The 18,074-nt window shown below is 44.1% G+C and overlaps 1 protein-coding gene across 4 annotated transcripts in view; it reads right to left on the reverse strand.

The window, feature by feature from the left end:
• fam168b (family with sequence similarity 168 member B) overlaps nucleotides 1-15,299 on the reverse strand; it is a 108,566-nt gene extending 93,267 nt beyond the window's left edge. For all 4 annotated transcript variants that reach the window (XR_007934002.1, XR_007934001.1, XM_051922066.1 and 1 more), the window contains exon 1: nucleotides 15,148-15,299. The gene's annotated coding sequence lies outside the window, so the exon portion shown is untranslated. The remainder of the gene's footprint in view (nucleotides 1-15,147) is intronic.
• Between the last annotated feature and the right edge of the window lie 2,775 nt (nucleotides 15,300-18,074).

The following is an 18,074-nucleotide window of genomic DNA, read 5'->3' on the forward strand; positions in this document are numbered from 1 at the left end:
CTGTCCGGCAGTTGTAGTGAAATCATATAGGAGGTGTTACGGACATTAGTTTCCCCTCTTGATGCATTTAAAATTTTATATGACATTTTAGTCAAGCAGCGCTCCTTGGAGATCAGAGTGCGTTTATTTTAGTATATGAAATTGAGAAACGGGGGTTTCATCCTTGACGATCGGAGCACATTTATTTTAGTATAGGATATTGAGGAGTGAGGTGGAGCATGTTGACGTTATTGCATGAAATCGAAGAGTCCTTCAATGCCTGATTCCCTCTCTTTTATCCTGTGCAGAACACTTTAATATCTTCACTCCTTCCATACTATTGCTTATGATGTTCTGCTGGTGGCCTTCATTAGCATACATGGCAAGCCCTGTAACTCTGTGCAATCATTTCTCAGCAGTGTGCCAAGAAAAAGATGTGATGCATTAGAATAGAGCCCTCGCTACCACATTACGTTTTTAAGGAATAAAAAAAAAAAAAAACCATGCACCAGATAATTTTCTATTTTAAACAACATCACGAAATTTCAATTAAATCCATCAAGGCATTTTTGAGATTTTGGGGTATTTAGTTTTACCTGTAATTATTGAAACATCAAAGGATTCTTTCATAGCAGATATCAACTGACCTAGATGTACTCAGCTTTTTAACTATTCAGGAAATTGTGTTTTTGTTGATAGTGAGTGAGGGAGTCACACAGTCATTTTACATATAAAGGAATATAAAGGTTTTCACACTTATGCTAAACTCTTAAATATAATGTCTAATGTCTTGTGAAAAATTCAGTTCAGAAACACTTGCAAGTGTCTTTTTTCAGAGAAGATACCGTATTTTTTGCACCATAAGACGCACCTGACCATTAGACACATCTAGGTTTAGAGGAGAAAAACAAGAAAAAAAATATTCTGAACCAAATGGTGCACTAATATGTTTAATAAAATATAGCAGAATAATATTTCAACCATGTAAATTCAACAGCGGTATTAGGAAGCATCATCACTGTCATTAACAAATAAGGAGAGACTTTAAGGTTCAAGCACTCTTCTAGTTTTATGGAAACCCCAAGAACTCCTCATCGCTAGTGTCAGAATTTATTAAGCTCAGTTGCTCACAATCACTTTGCAGCATCACGTACCTATCATCACGCGACATAACCTGTCCAAAGCCACCAGGGGACAAAGCACGTTTGGACCAATGCTCCCTGAAGTTATATCGCCAGTCTAGTCCCATCTATATTTGTAATGCCACAAAGCCCTTCATCTCGTGTTTTGTTGTGGGTTTCCAGTTTGAAAAATGAGAATGCGGTGCAAGCACAGCCCTCGATTCAAAAAAATTGCTCTGCATACCTGTTTGTCTCGTCTGACAGTAGCTGAAAGGCAGCTTCAGGAAAGAACAGCCTGAAGTAGTCCAGCGGCTGGTAATCTATCGAGTCCAGAGTCTGACTCAGTGATAATGCGCAAAACATCGTCTGCTGAGTATTTTGTTTTCTGCACTCGCTTTGCTCCCTCATGAGATGTAGATGCTATCTTGCCTTTGTTTATATTTGTTTACATTTCGCAACTCACGCACACACAAGGATTAGATGCCGAGTCGATGAATCTAACTGGCGGAGTGGTGGCTCTGAGGCTAAGGATCTGCGCTGGTATCCCGAAGGTTGCCGGTTCGAATCCCCGTCACTGCCAAAAGAGATCCTACTCTGCTGGGCCCTTGAGCAAGGCCCTTAACCTGTAATTGCTCCAGGGGGCGCTGTACAATGGCTGACCCTGCGCTCTGACCCCAAGGGGTATGCGAAAAAACTAACAAACACTGTTGTAAGTCGCTCTGGATAAGAGCGTCTGCTAAATGATGTAAATGTAAATGTAACATTCCTCCAAGCACAGAGGGAATGCCTGTAACGTAACAGTGAGTTTTGTCTCCCTCTACCCCTGGATGTCGACTTTTGTCGGGTAATACACATCATGGTCTGTGACGTAATATTCGCTCCATAAGACGCACAGACATTTCCAACCTTCTTTTGGGGAAAAAAAAGTGCGTCTTATGGTGCGAAAAATACGGTAACTAGCATCAACAAGATGCTTGTAAATATTTTTTGCATGGGTGACACATTTAGACCAAGTTTCATCTAAGCTGTATCTGTTTATCATAAAGCAGGGAACAAACATAGTAGCTTCTAAAATGTTACTTGAAAAAGAAAAATAAATAGTACACCACACAAAACAAACGTTGGACCTAATGTATAATGTTGCCTACTCACTTACATATTATCTTGCAGATATACTGTACCATAATTTACTGACCTGTGCTTGAATTACAAGAACAATACAGGAATACACTAAGACAGTGTGTAACTACAAACTGCGTAACTACAAACTGCCTATGGTCACATAAACTGATACTTACAAGTGGGAAAAGGATAATGGAGCAAGAGAAAGGTTCTTCTGTTTTCTGAGCTTACCATGCAACTGAGTTAATTTCAGAGCTCCAAAGTTAACACTTTAGCATGTGTTCATATTAAAAACATCACAAAACATTATGAAAACAAAACACAATAGAAAACAAAAAAGCAAAAGCAACCAATCCTTTATATTTATCCCTCCACCAGCAAAAATACTTTATAATATTTTTTTATAATACTGTCACACAAGCATAAACAGGAGACAACTTTAGGGCTTATTATATGGTAATTCCACCCTAAGTCAAGAGATGGCGCTGCCACTTACTGTCTCACTTTTCCTTCCATTTCCAGTTCTGGTGATCTGTAACCTGCCTCTTCCTGCAAGAAGTTCTCAAATAAGGACTCAACACCATAAAACAGTAGTCACGTTTTAAACTTGCGTCTGCAAAGACGTTGCTCAACAACCTGGCTTTTTATTTTTTCAAACCTGTTTCTACATCCATCCATCCATCCTCTTCCGCTTATCCGAGGTCGGGTCGCGGGGGCAGCAGCTTGAGCAGAGATGCCCAGACTTCCCTCTCCCCGGCCACTTCTTCTAGCTCTTCCGGGAGAATCCCGAGGCGTTCCCCAGGCCAGCCGGGAGACATAGTCCCCTCCAGCGTGTCCTGGGTCTTCCCCGGGGCCTCCTCCCGGTTGGACGTGCCCGGAACACCTCACCAAGGAGGCGTCCAGGAGGCATCCTGATCAGATGCCCGAGCCACCTCATCTGACTCCTCTCGATGGGGAGGAGCAGCGGCTCTACTCTGAGCCCCTCCCGGATGACTGAGCTTCTCACCCTATCTTTAAGGGAGAGCCCAGACACCCTGCGGAGGAAACTCATTTCAGCCACTTGTATTCGCGATCTCGTTCTTTCAGTCACTACCCATAGCTCATGACCATAGGTGAGGGTAGGAACATAGATCGACCGGTAAATTGAGAGCTTTGCCTTATGGCTCAGCTCCTTTTTCACCACAGACCGATGCAGAGCCCGCATCACTGCGGACGCCGCACCGATCCGCCTGTCGATCTCACGCTCCATTCTTTCCTCACTCGTGAACAAGACCCCCAAGATACTTGAACTCCTCCACTTGAGGCAGGATCTCGCTCCCAACCCTGAGAGGGCACTCCACCCTTTTCCGGCTGAGGACCATGGTCTCGGATTTGGAGGTGCTGATTCCCCATCCCAGCCGCTTCACACTCAGCTGCGAACCGATCCAGAGAGCACTGAAGATCACAGCCTGATGAAGCAAAACAGGACAACATCATCTGCAAAAAGCAGTGATCCAATCCTGAGTCCACCAAACCAGACCCCTCAACACCCTGGCTGCGCCTAGAAATTCTGTCCATAAAAGTTATGAACAGAATCGGTGACAATGGGCAGCTCTGGCGGAGTCCAACTCTCACTGGAAATGGGTTCGACTTACAGCCGGCAATGCGGACCAAGCTCTGACACCGGTTGTACAGGGACCAAACCGCCCTTATCAGGGGGTCCGGTACTCCATACTCCCGGAGCACCCCCACAGGATTCCCCGAGGGACACGGTCGAACGCCTTTTCCAAGTCCACAAAACACATGTAGACTAGTTGGGCGAACTCCCATGCACCCTCCAGGACCCTGCTAAGGGTGTAGAGCTGGTCCACTGTTCTGCGACCAGGACGAAGACCACACTGTTCCTCCTGAATCCGAGGTTCGACTATCCGACGGACCCTCCTCTCCAGAACCCCCGAATAGACTTTTCCAGGGAGGCTGAGGAGTGTGATCCCTCTGTAGTTGGAACACACCCTCCGGTCCCCCTTCTTAAAGAGGGGGACCACCACCCCGGTCTGCCAATCCAGAGGCACTGTTCCTGATGTCCATGCGATGTTGTAGAGACGTGTCAAACAAGACAGCCCTACAACATCCAGAGCCTTTAGGAACTCCGGGCGTATCTCATCCACCCCCGGGGCCCTGCCACCAATGAGTTTTTTGACCACCTCGGTGACCTCAGTCCCAGAGATGGGGGAGCCCACCTCCGAGTCCCAGGCTCTGCTTCCTCATTGGCAGGCATGTTATTGGGATTGAGGAGGTCTTCGAAATACTCCCCCCACCGACCCACAACGTCCCGAGTCGAGGTCAGCAGCGCACCATCCCCACCATATACAGTGTTGACACTGCACTGCTTCCCCCTCCTGAGACGCCGGACGGTGGACCAGAATCTCCTCGAAGCCGTCCAAAAGTCGTTCTCCATGGCCTCCTCAAACTCCTCCCATGCCCGAGTTTTTGCCTCAGCAACCACCGAAGCTGCATTCCGCTTGGCCTGCCGGTACCTATTAGCTGCCTCCAGAGTCCCATGGGACAAAAGGGACCGGTAGGACTCCTTCTTCGCTTGACGGCATCCCTCACCGCCGGTGTCCACCAATGGGTTTGGGGATTGCCACCACGACAGGCACCGACCACCTTACGGCCACAGCTCCGGTCAGCCACCTCAACAATAGAGGCCCGGAACATGGCCCATTCGGACTCAATGTCCCCCCACCTCCCTCGGGACATGGTCAAAGTTCTGCCGGAGGTGGGAGTTGAAGCTACTTCAGACAGGGGGCTCTGCCAGACGTTCCCAGCAGACCCTCACAACACGTTTGGGCCTACCAGGCCTGACCGGCATCCTCCCCCACCATCGAAGCCAACTCACCACCAGGTGGTGATCAGTTGACAGCTCCGCCCCTCTCTTCACCCGAGTGTCCAAGACATGTGGCCGCAAGTCCGACGACACGACCACAAAGTCGATCATCGAACTGAGGCCTAGGGTGTCCTGGTGCCAAGTGCACATATGAACACCCCTATGATTGAACATGGTGTTCGTTATGGACAATCCGTGACGAGCACAGAAGTCCAATAACAAAAACACCACTCGGGTTCAGATCGGGGGGGCCATTCCTCCCAATCACGCCTTTCCAAGTCTCACTGTCATTGCCCACGTGAGCATTGAAGTCTCCCAGCAGTATGAGGAAGTCCCCAGATGGTATGCCCTCTAGCACACCTTCCAGGGACTCCAAAAAGGGTGGGTACTCGAACTGCTGTTCGGTGCATACGCACAAACAACAGTTCGGACCCGTCCACCCACCCGAAGGCGGAGGGAGGCTACCCTCTCGGCTACTGGGGTAAACCCCAATGTACAGGCTCCAAGTCGGGGGGTAATAAGTATACCCACACCCGCTCGGCGCCTCTCACCGGGGGCAACTCCAGAGTGGTAGAGAGTCCAGCCCCTCTCAAGGAGATTGATTCCAGAGTCCAAGCTGTGCGTCGAGGTGAGCCCGACTATATCTAGCCAGAACTTCTCAACCTCACGCACAAGCTCAGGCTCCATCCCCTTCAGAGAGGTGACATTCCACGTCCCAAGAGCCAGCTTCTGTAGCCGAGGATCGGACCGCCAAGGTCCCCCGCCTTCGGCCACCACCCAACTCACACTGCACCCGACCTCCTTGGCCCCTCCCATAGGTGGTGAGCCCATGGGAAGGGGGACCCACGTTGCCTCTTCGGGCTGTGCCCGCCGAGCCCCATGGGTGCAAGCCCGGCCACCAGGCGCTCGCCATCGAGCCCCACCTCCAGGCCTGGCTCCCAGAGGGGGGCCCCGGTGACCCGCGTCCGGGCGAGGGAAAACGCCGTCCAAATTTTTTATTCGTCATAGGAGGTTTGTATAACCGCTCTTTGTCTCAGGGTCCTCCCTGCGTGGAGTTTGCATGTTCTCCCTGTGTCGCGTGGGTTTCCTCCGGGCGCTCCGGTTTCCTCCCACTGTCCAAAGACATGCTGGTTAGGTGGATTGGCGATTCTAAATTGGCCCCTAGTGTGTGCTTGGTGTGTGGGTGTGTTTGTGTATGTCCTGCGGTGGGTTGGCACCCTGCCCAGGATTGGTTCCTGCCTTGGTGCCCTGTGTTGGCTGGGATTGGCCTCCAGCAGACCCCCATGACCCTGTTTCTACAATCTTGCCAATTATAGGGAGTGCACATTTGGTGCTCCAACCATTTATCCTGTCTGACTCTTTTTGCATTTACAGTAGTCATATAGACCCAAAACATCAGAACAATTTAACTGCTATTGTATAAAAATATTTAATGAGACTACATATCTAAAAATTGAACTATTACTTTAGTGCAACATAACCTTAAATATTCTCATTGTTGTTCATACAGTGTAAATGTATATTAGTAACCTGTCTAAAGCAGAAGTATCAAAATTAGCAGTTGCTGCTAATTATTCTTATTCCCTTATTTCTTTTAGATATCATGTTGTGGCTTTTGTGTCACAACTGATTTGGCCAAGCTGCTGATCCTAACTTTGCAATAAGATGCTGAACTTTTAAAAAAACAAAGCATGTGACCAGGACAGGCTTTAGGGCAATACGAGCAGAGTCCCTGCACAGGGATGGCAAACTGAAATGCGTTTCTTTTTTGTGTATTAAAAAGCAGGCTGCCACTAACCAACATCATTGAATGGTAAGCTTACTAATGACATAGGGAGGGAGAGAGACTGATTGACTGACTGAGGAAGAGAAGCTCATGATTAATACTCAGTGGGTGAATTGTTAAGCTTATTTCTTGGAGTTATGCCTTAACATTAACTGAAGCAGGGTGGGCTGAGGAAGCACCAAAAGATCAGTTATACGACTGCCTACTTGTCGGGGGGGGTTTGGGGGCAGAGATTTGCTGATAAACTGCAATTCTTTTCACAAAATTTGATACTGTTTACATTTTATATCGTCCATATCATCTTGCTTATTCTGACTTTAACAATATCATTTCTACCCTAGAAGCAGTTCTTTCTACTATTAGTAAGTTTTAGTATAACTGTTTCTTTTCAATTAGCTAAGATAAATGCAAGACAACTGCAGGTTACAACATGTGTTATATAAAGCAAAAGGAGGAAAGTTTTCTTAAATAACCAAAAATTATATTTATTTCATAATCCACCCTAAAAAATGATGTCTATGTGGCAGTCAGTTACTTTGTCTCTGTCACTCCAAAAGATGGCACACAACAAACACTTTTAGTAATAAAATGCATTGCATTTATCATTCCAATAGACGGCGTGTCACAAACATACGAATCGTTTACCAAATGGCAAATAACAGGGACATACTCATTGCATGGTAAACTACGAAACTTAACACTGAGGTCAGTGTTACTTAGATTTCAACCTGCCTTATGACAGCTAGTACATATAGTGCATCCGGAAAGTATTCACAGCGCATCACTTTTTCCACATTTGTTATGTTACAGCCTTATTCCAAAATGGAATTAAATTCATTTTTTTTCCTCAGAATTCTACACACAACCACCCCATAATGACAACGTGAAAAAAAGTTACTTGAGATTTTTGCAAATTTATTAAAAATAAAAAAATTGAGAAAGCACATGTACATAAGTATTCACAGCCTTTGCCATGAAGCTCAAAAGTGAGCTCAGGTGCATCCTGTTTACCCTGATCATCCTGAGATGTTTCTGCAGCTTAACTGGAGTCCACCTGTGGTAAATTCAGTTGATTAGACATGATTTGGAAAGGCACACACCTGTCTACATAAGGTCCCACAGTCAAAGGAATTGTCTGTAGACCTCCGAGACAGATTGTTTCGAGGCACAAATCTGGGGAAGGTTACAGAAAATTTCTGTTGCTTTGAAGGTCCCAATGAGAACAGTGGCTTCCATCATCCGGAAGTGGAAGAAGTTCAAAACCACCAGACTCTTCCTAGAGCTGGCCAGCCATCTAAACTGAGCGATCGGGGGAGAAGGGCCTTAGTCAGGGAGGGTGACCAAGAACCCGATGGTCACTCTGTCAGAGCTCCAGACGTCCTCTGTGGAGAGAGGAGAACCTTCCAGAAGGACAACCATCGCTGCAGCAATCCACCAATCAGGCCTGTATGGTACAGTGGCCAGACGGAAGCCACTCCTTAGTAAAACGCACATGGTAGCTCGCCTGGAGTTTGCCAAAAGGCACCTGAAGGACTTTCAGACCATGAGAAAGAAAATTCTCTGGTCTGATGAGACAAAGATTGAACTCTTTGGTGTGAATGCCAGGCGTCACGTTTGGCGGACACCAGGCACCGCTCATCACCAGGCCAATACCATCCCAACAGTGAAGCATGGTGGTGGCAGCATCATGCTGTGGGGATGTTTTTCAGCGGCAGGGACTGACAGACTAGTCAGGATTTAGGGAAAGATGACTGCAACAATGTACACAGACATCCTGGATGAAAACCTGCTCCAGAGCGCTCTTGACCTCAGACTGGGGCGACGGTTCATCTTTCAGCAGGACAACGACCCTAAGCACACAGCCAAGATATCAAAGGAGTGGCTTCAGGACAACTCTATGAATGTCCTTGAGTGGCCCCAGCCAAAGCCCAGACTTGAATCCGATTGAACATCTCTGGAGAAATCTTAAAATGGCCGTGCACCGACGCTTCCCATCCAACCTGATGGAGCTTGAGAGGTGCTGCAAAGGGGAATGGGCGAAACTGGCCAAGGATAGGTGTGCCAAGCTAGTGGCATCATACTCAAAAAGACTTGAGGCTGTAATTGCTGCCAAAGGTGCATCGACAAAGTATTGAGCAAAGGCTGTGAATACTTATGTACATGTGATTTCTCAGCTTTTTTTATTTTTAATAAATTTGCAAAAACCTCAAGTAAACGTATTTTCACGTTGTCATTAGGGGGTGTGTGTGTAGAATTCTGAGGAAAGAAATGAATTTAATCCATTTTGGAATAAGGCTGTAACATAACAAAATGTGGAAAAGTGACACGCTGTGAATACTTTCCGGATGCACTGTAACTAAATCTGTCACCTTGTCCTTAAAATATTACATTTTATATATAACTGCTCATTGCAGCACCTTAAAATCGTACTCAGTAGTTTGTATAGACCCCACATGCTTGTATGTACAGTGGTGTGAAAAACTATTTGCCCCCTTCCTGATTTCTTATTCTTTTGCATGTTTGTCACACAAAATGTTTCTGATCATCAAACACATTTAACCATTAGTCAAATATAACACAAGTAAACACAAAATGCAGTTTGTAAATGGTGGTTTTTATTATTTAGGGAGAAAAAAAAATCCAAACCTACATGGCCCTGTGTGAAAAAGTAATTGCCCCCCTGAACCTAATAACTGGTTGGGCCACCCTTAGCAGCAATAACTGCAATCAAGCGTTGCGATATTTTGCAATGAGTCTGTTACAGCGCTCTGGAGAATTTTGGCCCACTCATCTTTGCAAAAATTGTTGTAATTCAGCTTTATTTGAGGTTTTCTAGCATGAACCGCCTTTTAAAGGTCATGCCATAGCATCTCAATTGGATTCAGGTCAGGACTTTGACTAGGCCACTCCAAAGTCTTCAGTTTGTTTTTCTTCAGCCATTCAGAGGTGGATTTGCTGGTGTGTTTTGGGGTCATTGTCCTGTTGCAGTACCCAAGATCGCTTCAGCTTGAGTTGACGAACAGATGGCCGGACATTCTCCTTCAGGATTTTTGGTAGACAGTAGAATTCATGGTTCCATCTATCACAGCAAGCCTTCCAGGTCCTGAAGCAGCAAAACAACCCAGACCATCACACTACCCACCACCATATTTTACTGTTGGTATGATGTTCTTTTTCTGAAATGCTGTGTTCCTTTTACGCCAGATGTAACGGGACATTTGCCTTCCAAAAAGTTCAACTTTTGTCTCATCAGTCCACAAGGTATTTTCCCAAAAGTCTTTGGCAATCATTGAGATGTTTTCTTAGCAAAATTGAGACGAGTCCTAATGTTCTTTTTGCTTAACAGTGGTTTGTGTCTTGGAAATCTGCCATGCAGGCCGTTTTTTGCCCAGTCTCTTCTTATGGTGGAGTCGTGAACACTGACCTTAATTGAGGCAAGTGAGGCCTGCAGTTCTTTAGACGTTGTCCTGGGGGTCTTTTGTGACCTCTCGGATGAGTCGTCTCTGCGCTCTTGGGGTAATTTTGGTCGGCCGGCCACTCCTGGGAAGGTTCACCACTGTTCCATGTTTTTTGCCATTTGTGGATTATGGCTCTCACTGTGGTTCGCTGGAGTCCCAAAGCTTTAGAAATGGCTTTATAACCTTTACCAGACTGATAGATCTCAATTACTTCTGTTCTCATTTGTTCCTGATTTTCTTTGGATCTTGGCATGATGTCTAGCTTTTGAGGTGCTTTTGGTCTACTTCTCTGTGTCAGGCAGCTCCTATTTAAGTGATTTCTTGATTGAAAACAGGTGTGGCAGTAATCAGGCCTGGGGGTGGCTACGGAAATTGAACTCGGGGTGATACACCACAGTTAGGTTATTTTTTAACAAGGGGGCAATTACTTTTTCACACAGGGCCATGTAGGTTTGGATTTTTTTTCTCCCTAAATAATAAAAACCATCATTTAAAAACTGCATTTTGTGTTTACTTGTGTTATATTTGACTAATGGTTAAATGTGTTTGATGATCAGAAACATTTTGTGTGACAAACATGCAAAAAGAATAAGAAATCAGGAAGGGGCAAATAGTTTTTCACACCACTGTATGCCTGACAATGTCGTAATGAGATGAAGGATGGTGCCCTCGGGGATCTCCTCCCAGATCTGGACCAGGGAATCACCGAGCTCCTGGACAGTTTGAGGTGCAACCTAGCAGTGTCGCATGGAGCAAAATATAATGTCCCAGAGGTGTTCTATTGGGTTTAGGTCAGGAGAGTGTGGGGGCCAGTCAATGGTATCAATTTCTTCATCCTCCAGGAACTGCCTGCATAGTCTCACCACATGAGGTCGGGCATTGTCGTGCACCAAAAGGAACACAGGGCCCACTGCACCAGCACAGGGTCTGACAATGGGTCCAAGGATTTCAACCCGATATCTAATGGCAGTCAAGGTGCCGATGTCTAGCCTGTAGAGGTCTGTGCATCCCTCCATGGATATGCCTCCCCAGACCATCACTGACCTACCACCAAACAATTCATGCTGAACGATGTTACAGACAGCATAATGTTCTCCACGGCTTCTCCAGACCCTTTCACGTCTGTCACATGTGCTCATGGTGAACCTGCTCTCATCTGTGAGAAGCACAGGGTGCTAGTGGTGGACATGCCAATTCTGGTATTCTATGGCAAATGCCAATCGAGCTCCATGGTGCCAGACAGTGAGCAAAGTGCTTACTAGAGGATGTCGGGCCCTCAGGCCACCCTAATGAAGTCTGTTTCTGATTTGTTTGGTCAGAGATATTCACACCAGTGGCCTGCTGGAGGTCATTTTGTAGGGCTCTGGCAGTGCTCATCCTGTTTCTCCTTGCCCAAAGGAGCAGATACCAGTCCTGCTGATGGGTTAATGACCTTCTACAGCCCTGTCCAGCTCTCCTAGAGTAACTGCCTGTTCCTGGAATCTCCTCCATGCCCTTGAGACTGTGCTGGGAGACACAGCAAACCTATTGCTGTGCCATCCTGGAGAAGTTGGACTACATGTGCAACCTCTGTAGGGTCCAGGTATTGCATCATGCTACCAGTAGTGACACTGACCGTAGCCAAAAGCAAAACTAGTGAAAAAACAGTCAGAAAAGATGAGGAGGGAAAAATGTCAGTGGCCTCCACCTGTTAAACCATTCCTGTTTTGGGGGTTGTCTCAATGTTGCCCCTCTAGTGCACCTGCACTATAGCTAAAATAGCTAAAACTGATTAACAACCCCCTTTGCTACTTAACTGACCCGATCAATATCCCAATAGTTTCAGTGACTTGATGCTATACTCTGATTAAAAAGCATTCCTTTAATTTTTATGAGCAGTATATATATATTTTCTCTTGTGAGTGGTGTTCATTTAATGTTTAACCATTTTATTTGAATGTAAATATTACCATGTTCATTATTTTTCTGTTGTACTGTAATATTTTTTATTATATACTGTACATAAAGCTCAAATAAATATCAAACAGCTGTGCCATTCAATTACGACTCATATTTTAGGGATTATAATTATTTAAACCAATCCACATGTACTTACATAGGCTACAAGTAATTATCAACTGATAGATAATAGAATTAAAAATATGCACAGCAAAGCATGAACTACCCAAAGTAAGGAAGTCTAGGATAGTCCAGATAAGTAATCAAACACAGTATCTCTAACAGCTGGAAATATCTGATAGAGAATGAAAGTAAATATTTTTAAACATGTCATATTTTAAAATGATATTTATATTATTTAGTGAGTGACTTCTAAAATAATAATTAAATTAAGTCTAAATACTTGACAGACTATCAACTCTACCTGAAATGCATCTTTTTTTCTGCCAATTAGAAAATTGCCTATACAAACTGCAAATAAGGGGGGGCACCACCAACATCAAGACAGCCCTGCATGTTACGATTTTGCAATCTATATTACTAAACGACAGTTTAATTTATGCACGGATGGCAGACGCACAGAAGCGCATGCGCACTGCGCCTCAGCGCCCCAGAGTCAAACCCAGTAGCTTCCCAGAGTCAGTAGGTGGTGCCCAAACAACACAACCTGTAAACTAAACTTGCTCTAATCCACTGTGCCAGCAGTCTGTGTGGCATATTTGAATCACGTAACGGTAACAGTAAACGACGTCTACCTAACGACACAGCCACAGAAAAACAAATACGAGACCACATGGATAAAAACAATAAACAAAGGCTACTACAACGCGCTTCAGGAACACCAGATGCAAAGAAGTCACGGCTCCAAAAAGAAAGAGCTCAACTAACGGAAATACAAGAACGAGCCCGTATGGATAAAAACAATGAACGAAGGCGCCAACAACGCGCTTCTGAAACAGTATGGATACGACCTGTAAACTAAACCTCAGGTAAAGCGTGCACGCCAGGATGTACAGTATATATGCACAGATGCCAGAGGCAACAGGCAAGCCGTACACACTACCACCGCTGCCCGAACGCGATCGCCCACACCACCACATATACCACTTTCGTTTAGTAATGTGCCCCTCCAGGCCTGGGTCCGCCGCCATCGTCACTTCAGCACGCGAATCTGCCGCCGTCAGCAAACGACGTCTAGCTAACGACACAGCCATAGAAAAACAAACACAAGACCGCATGGATAAAAACAATACACGGAGGCTCCTACAATGCGCTTCAGAAACACCAGAGACAAAGACGTCACGGCTCCACAATGAAAGAGCTCAACTAACGGACTGACACAGCAGAGGTAAAAGAGTCACGGTTCCAAATGGTAAGAGCTCAACGATTAGTAATACAACACGCACAAACAACACAACGTGTAAACTACACTTGCTCTAATCCACTGTGCCAGCAGTCAGTGTGGAATATGTGAATCACATAACGGTAATTGTAATGTAGCCCTCCATGCCCGGATCCGCCGCCATGGTCACTTCAGCACGCGAATCCGCCGCCGTCAGCAAACGACTTCTGGCTGACGACACAACCATAGAAAAAAAAAAAGAGACTGCATGGATAAAAACAATAAATGAAGGTGCCTACAACGCACTTCTGAAACACCACAACCAGATGAGTCACAGCTCCAAAAATAAACCGCTTTAGTATAAATATGTTTATTTAAGTAAATGAACATTTCCCAGGATGCTCCCACTCTCCATGATATTTCATTCCTCCAAATATCGGAGGGAACAGAAGTGATTGCCATTCTTGGATTTGCGATTCTTTTGAGAATCGCGGGGTTACTGGTTATATTTATATTACAAACATTCCTGTGTACTTTTATGTATTGCTGCGTGCTTATCAGTAGACCAGTCATACAGACACCTTAGGTTGGCCAGTTTGGCTTTGTATGAATTCTAAATATTTGTGGGTCCACTGACATGTATTTGTCTCTGGTGTATTTGTATTTCTTAATTTGGTCACATTTTACACAAAAACTACTTAAACCTTTCAATTCAGAAATTTACATGTGTATGTAGTATGGTTTTGTAAGAAGGTTGCACTAAACTTACTGTAATCATTCAGCAGTTTTTAATAAACTGATGCTTTCCTCAAGTATTCGTTCCTATTAATATCTTTATTGTAAAGATTAAACTGTCAGACTGCAAAGTGTCTCGCTTAAAAACACATGATCCTTGCTTTGCAACTATTACAACGAACCTTGTTACAAAAACTAGTGTTCAACGTTCTAGAGAAAACGTGTTACGCTAAATAATCCACACAATAAAATGCCTGGCGTGAATGAAAACCTCACCCTTATTAGGCATAAAGCGGCGGCAGAGAAAACCTATTTTGTAGTTGGATGGATAAATACAACCCATTTGCATCCTAACCAAAATTCCACACATGCTGCTACCTAGGTTTACGCAGTTGATCTTTTTTTTTATTTTTGCTTTCATGCTTGCGTGACAACCGCTATGAACTTCATCAAACTATACTTTTTTCGGCCTAAATCTGCATATGTAAATATTCCCGCATGTACACCACTTGATTTACTGATGTCCTTGTCTTAAACAAACATTCAGCTTCTGTCTGTATCAATTTACCCATCTGGGAGCACTTGGCGTTTCCCAACACATGATTTATATTTGTCAAGCTTTTCTTAAATTGTCAGGGACAGTGAGCTGGTATGGCATTAACAACAGAAATACAAGGCCGCGGGAAAGGACAATACTACAGCATCTCCCATTTCTGGGGGATTATCCTGTATCCCAGCAGAATTATATGTAACAGGTAGACGCATTCTATTCTGGAGCAAGGGCAAACGAGGATACTCACGTTTTAAGGTTGTGCTTTTTTTGTATGTGCTTTTATTTTCGTTTGGATTTTTTTTATTGTTTCAGTAGTGATTGAAATGAAGCGTCTTAAATGCTCTTTTCTTCCCTTCTGTTTCTGTGTCTGGGATCTTTGCGCACCAACCACATATAAACACGTCACTTCCGCAAGCGGTTATGAAGCTGCTGTGAAAACCAGGTCCACAAACATGTGACCCGAGACGGCCACTCACGGCTTTCTCCTGAAAGGTGCTTGCGAGTTGCTCACATCAATGGAAGAGGGGTTAAGTTTCAAGTGGAATAACATTTTAAAAATGTATACGTACAAAACTGAAAGGGTCAGGAATTTTGTGATTGGTAGCTCGTATTTCCTTCAAAAAGTAACGAGGCACATTGAGATAATAATACAGACGATCTTATGCAATAGTGATGTGTTCTCGGATAAGAGTAAAAATTCGAATTGCCAAATTGATTTGGACTACACATGCGCGAATATACACCAAGACACGCACTACGAACAGATACAAAACAAAGTGGTCTGAGTTGTGACGTAACGCCTGACCTTTCATATTAGTCTATTGTATAAAATAACAAAAATTTAATTCCTGTTTGTATTGCATTGGGAACGATACACATTTAATACGTTTGTTTTATTTTTTATCTTTAATTCCATTTTTTGCCGACCAAGTAACAAATCCAGCGACCTCGCGTTTCTCCGAATAGTCTCCGGGCTGCAGCAACCCTTTTCGAATGGTCCCTACTGGAAATCCATTTGAGCGTACTGATGTAAAGAGTAACGTCACAATTCACTGCCCCATAGTCCGAGAGCACGTGAGCACATCAAAAAAGTAGGTGTTCAATCAGAACGACAACAATTACATTAAAAAAACGAGTTTTCTATCTTTTTGTACAAAATGTGCTTACCACAATCCATTGGAGGAATGGACATTTTTCAGGCAAAAAAATTAAACTTGGAAATGTTTGGATTTTATGATTTCGTCATGTTATCCACTCTTTATAGAATAAGGACGAAGTCAAAGGTTTAGAACACTCATATTTGGGTGAGTTTAAGATTATTGCTAAATATCTACATCCTCCATATGGTCACCATTATCATGAACTCATTTGTAACTTAATGACAATTTCTTTAAAATTGTAAGAAACCAAATTATGAATTTCGCTTACTAAAGCCTAAATGGATTTTCATTATGTAGAATGTTGCCAATGCCTACCCTTTTGCTGGAGGTAATAACACATTATATATATCCCGCTGTGTACCAAGTGAAAATTCACAAGTTGTGCCTTTACACCGAAAGCTGCCTGGTTCCATTGAGAGCATCTATATTGAATTTATATTAAAAGAGACTGACACAACTTGTTCTGGACAGAGAAGCAAAGACTGAATATTTAAAGCAGGCAGGAACAATACAGATAAAATCAGACTCTTTAAAAATGTCAATAAAAGAGTGATGCTAGGTTTTACATATTATTTCAGTGAAGCTGAAGAGACAAACACTGATTTCAAATGTGCTGCACTCAACAAGTAGATGTAAGCCAGTCTTCGAGATGGAAGCTGGTGAACCTGCTCCCTGTTTTGGCCAAAGTGGGTCCGTATAAAGCAAAAGGACATGACACCAAAGAGGGTAAGCAAATACACCTTTAAAGGGGAAGGCAGATAGAGAACACACTGAAGTGGTGAGAAACAATCAAAGGTTTAATTACTGTGTACAATATAATAATAAAGGCGTTCAAAAAGTAGGTGCTAATAAACAGCAGATGAAGGCCAAGACTTCAAAAAAAGGGAAAAGTGGTTTAAAAAAACAAACAACATGTAAAGTGCCAGTGTAAATAAATAAGTAAATAAATAGCGCTTACAAAAAATATTAAAATGAAACAGTATAATAAAAATAAAAAGGAGCCTTCCTTTTAAACTTACATACAAAATGCCAGTCACTTGCAAATTCTTAAAACAAAAAGCACATTGATAAAAAATTAAAGGAAGGAGGCCTCCTTTTACTTCATACAAAGTACCAGTCAGTTGTAGAGGTTTAAAAAAATTAAACAAAAAATAGCTTATGGAAAAAAGAAAAAAAATTGATGCAAAAGCAGGCCTCCTTATAAACATTCAAAGCCCCATTCTTAAAAAAATGATGCCTTTCTTGCCATTAGCTATCATGAACACACTATATTTAAAACAAAAACACACTGTGGTACATGCCCATCTGCAGAATTAAAGAGAATGTGAAAAAGGGCCACCCTCTTAAAAAAAAAAAAAAGCAAGTAAATAATGACTAGGGAGGTGGCACCAAAACATATTGTATGGCACCTGTGTTGCCTGTGCCTGCTCCCTATTGTACTCTTGAGAGGAATCCCTTGCTCTTCTGCCTCAAGTCTCTTTCTGTCCTGCCAGGCTGTGTTGTGTGACACAGAAGGGGCTGTCGGGTGGTGGAGGAGGCAGAGGAACAACATTGACTGCCACCTGGGTGTGGCTGGGTTTGCAGGCTTCTATGTCAGTGTGGGTGGTGCTTGGCAGGTACACTGGCTGGGCAGTCTTGGGGCCCCAGGTGGGGTGTGGGGTTGCGGTCCGGGAATAATGAAATTTGGGGCATGTGAACCATGCATGCACAGTTGACTCAATCTGCTCCAGAACCCGCCATGCCATCTCCTTGGTGTAAGTGTAATGCTGGCAGGGACACAAAGCAAAGTAAGTGAGAGGGATTAAGAGGTACAAACTATCCCGCCTCCCAGGGCTCTCCCTGTACTCACCATTGTGCCACAGTGCACTGACTAAAGGGGAATACCTGGATACTGGTCTGGGTTGAGAGTATACATGATGCTCAGAACATTGTCCTGGACGCAGATTTAATCCCTCATGATATCTACCCAGCAGTTTACCACCACACTGGAGGTGGAGGTTCCTTAGGTGTGAAC

This window comes from Erpetoichthys calabaricus, chromosome 2 (genome assembly GCF_900747795.2).
Source record: "Erpetoichthys calabaricus chromosome 2, fErpCal1.3, whole genome shotgun sequence".
Classification (NCBI taxonomy): Eukaryota; Metazoa; Chordata; class Cladistia; order Polypteriformes; family Polypteridae; genus Erpetoichthys; species Erpetoichthys calabaricus.